Source organism: Corvus brachyrhynchos, unplaced genomic scaffold (assembly GCF_000691975.1).
Source record: "Corvus brachyrhynchos isolate BGI_N302 unplaced genomic scaffold, ASM69197v1 scaffold44, whole genome shotgun sequence".
Taxonomy (NCBI): Eukaryota; Metazoa; Chordata; class Aves; order Passeriformes; family Corvidae; genus Corvus; species Corvus brachyrhynchos.
The window spans coordinates 1,709,944-1,713,047 of NW_008238359.1; the positions used below are offsets into that span (position 1 = coordinate 1,709,944).

At 49.3% G+C, this 3,104-nt stretch overlaps 1 protein-coding gene across 5 annotated transcripts in view; it reads right to left on the reverse strand.

The window, feature by feature from the left end:
- The window catches only part of GDPD4 (glycerophosphodiester phosphodiesterase domain containing 4), a 38,601-nt gene that overhangs the window by 31,767 nt on the left and 3,730 nt on the right, over positions 1-3,104 (reverse strand). The window lies entirely within an intron of this gene.

Below are 3,104 nucleotides of genomic sequence, written 5' to 3' on the forward strand. Positions count from 1 at the left end.
AAGAAAGAAAGAAAGAAAGAAAGAAAGAAAGAAAGAAAGAAAGAAAGAAAGAAAGAAAGAAAGAAAGAAAGAAAGAAAGAAAGAAAGAAAGAAAGAAAGAAAGAAAGAAAGAAAGAAAGAAAGAAAGAAAGAAAGAAAGAAAGAAAGAAAGAAAGAAAGAAAGAAAGAAAGAAAACCAAGAGGTAGAGAAAGATTTTTTTTCAATGCCATGTCTTTGGCTGGACTCAGGCATAATCTGATCCAAGTGTTCTTGGGTACATGGGCACTTTCCCAGCATAGCAGAGATGAGCATGACTGACAGGTATCTTTGTCTCTGTTGGTGCCAGACCCCTAAGCAGAGTCTTTCCTCCATTTTTTACTCTGATCAGCCTTCATATACCTCATTTATAAACCATTTCTTGGGTTATACAGCACCTCATCTCAGTCTTGGGTTCCCACCTCAAAAAGACAGAGCCCTTTAGGGAAGCTGGCATCCTTCCCCTTAGCAACACAGGTAAGCAGAGGCAGAAATTAGCCCCAAAAGGGATCAGGAACAGCTACCTTCCATCTGTGATCACACAGAGACCTTCCACCCCCCAGCCAGATGCTGGTCCCAGATGGCAGCAGTGAGATGTCCATGTCTGGGTGTTACTTCGCTCAGCCAAAGAGGGAATCAGGACCATCACTGAGCTCCAGGTCAAGCCTCAAAATGGAGACTCAGCATGACCAGTTTGGGGTGAGATGCTGCTCCCCACACATCAGTGTGGTCAACAGGAGAAGGTAAGAGTTTTGTTCTCACTGTGCTTGTGGTCGTGCAGTGTCACCAGCAGCAGTGTGTGCAGACGTGCTCAGCTCAGCCCTGTGCAGCACGTGGGCACAGCCCCGGGCTCTGCCCCTGGGTGGCCCACAGCTTTCTAAGAAGTCGCTCTCCCACCATTGAAAAGCCACTGTGGGGAGGCAAAAAGTGCTTCCATGCCTCAAAGCCTGCCTGGGCGGGAGGAGGAGGAGGAATAAATCCCTTGGAAATAAATAAAAAAGAGCTCAGAAAGGAGGGAAAAATTTCTTTGAAGCTATAAATCCTACTTTGTGCATTTCAGCATGCCCTGGCTTGGGTCCCTCTCTGCTCCTGGGAATGCCTAAGCAGCTCTTTGTGCCCTGCTATTAAGGGGAGACGAGGAGATTTGGGCGCAGTGTGGGGGACCCTCTCCAGCCCCACAGCCCCACCGAGGCCTGTGCATCACCACAAGCATCATCTCTGGGGGAAGACTTTGTCCCTGAGCCAAGAGGGGAGAAGAAAAGAGGTTTCCAGATTGCATACCTCGGCCCAGCAGCTCTGCAGAGCGCTATTCAGCCTGGACAAAGGACAGGGGCCCTGGACAGCCACTGTGCTGAAGACCCCAAGCGCTGGCCCTCCCCCAGGCTGGGTGTTAAAGTTCAAGCCTTGGAGCCAAATGCCCTGCAAGGAGGAGAGGAAAAGGGAGGAAAGGAGGCTTTCCATGTCACCAGACAGAAGTTTATCCGTTTAGTTATTGACAGTATCCAAGTGCATGAGGGCTAGCCAGCTTTTGCACCGTAAGAATGTGGTGCTGCTGTTCTCAGAGAAAAATCCTTTTTAGCTAATTAAACACTACCACAATTCTGCATAAGGCATCTCAGAAAATTCTGAACTCATTTCAGAGCAACAGGATATTCTGACACACAAATCCCCTGACCTAACCTCAAACCACGGATGCAGCGAAGCCAGCACCCAGAGCCTCAGTTTCCCAGTTCAGGGTTGTGCCAATAGTACAAGAAGATCCAGCAGGTCAGGACTCTATGGCTCATTTGATTTTCATCCATCTGCTAGTGTGAGACATGGAGTTTGCTTAGCAAAGTCAAGAAGATTAGCACAGATAACCCATGGGCAGAGCCTCGATGGACCTCCTCAGGGCCAAGGACACACAGCACAGTCACATCTGCTGGATCAGCACCCAGCAGCGCTCACATCCCAGCATCCTGGAGGAAACGAGTGATTTATTCAGCTGTAGAGCTTGGGGTGGGTGTTCTCATTCCTCCATTGATCTTTCCTGGAAGACTGGTTAGAATCATAGAATCATTAGGATTGAAAAGCCCTCTAACATCAAGTCCAACCATTAACCCCACACCGTCATGCCTACCACTGAACCATGTCCCCAGGTGCCACATATACACATTTTTTCCAGGTGACTCCACCACTTCCCTGGGCACTCTGTTCCAATGCTTGAGCACCCTTTCAGTGAAGAAATTTTTCCTTATATCTGATCTAAACTTCCCATGGTGCAACTTGAGGCCATTTTCTCTCCTCTTGTTACCTAGGAGAAGAGACAGATGCCCACTTGGCTGCAGACTCCTTTCAGGTAGTTGTAGAGAGTATTAAGGTGCCCCCTCAGTCTCCTTTTCTCAAGACTAAACATTCCCAGCTCCCTCAGCCACTCCTTGTGGCTCCATCTCCTCTGTGGTCAAGTGGTCACCCTGATCACCCAGAACAGCCAGCGAAGAGAAATGGGCACAACTCAGCTCATGCAAGGGCAGATGTCTAAATAGGCCAGATGAACAGCCTCACACACACCCAGAGTGCCAGGGCACAAGCCCAGCCCAAAAAGAAAGGGCATTCATCGCTTAAACCCAGCAAGCCCTGCCAGTTCACCTTCAAGGAACTTCTGCATCCTGGCACAGAGAGGACGAGGCCACAACTGCCAGGGGGTTGTCATCCTGTTGCCATACAAAGGGACAGCCACAGAAATTCTGCATATGGGGTGACATGAAGCAGTCACAGGGGCCACAGGTGGGTCCATGGGTAGGACCACATGTAAGGCACCAACAGGCTGATTCAGGGCAGTAGTACTCAACCCTACAGTGCCTCATTCTCACAGAAGGGCCAAAACCTCACCCCTCCCTGTCCCCCCAAACAGAGAGGAATATAGAACAGACCCAGCCTGGTAGCAGGTTGCCAACTGGCAGCAGAGAGGGAAGGAAGAGGTCACAGCAGCAAAGCACTAAGATGAAGGCTGGAAAATCTGAGGGATGGAGAAGATAAAAGGGTTGGCGTTATTCACCTGCATTTCTTGCAAGGATTGGGTCTTGCTCAACGAAAAACTTCTTAAAAG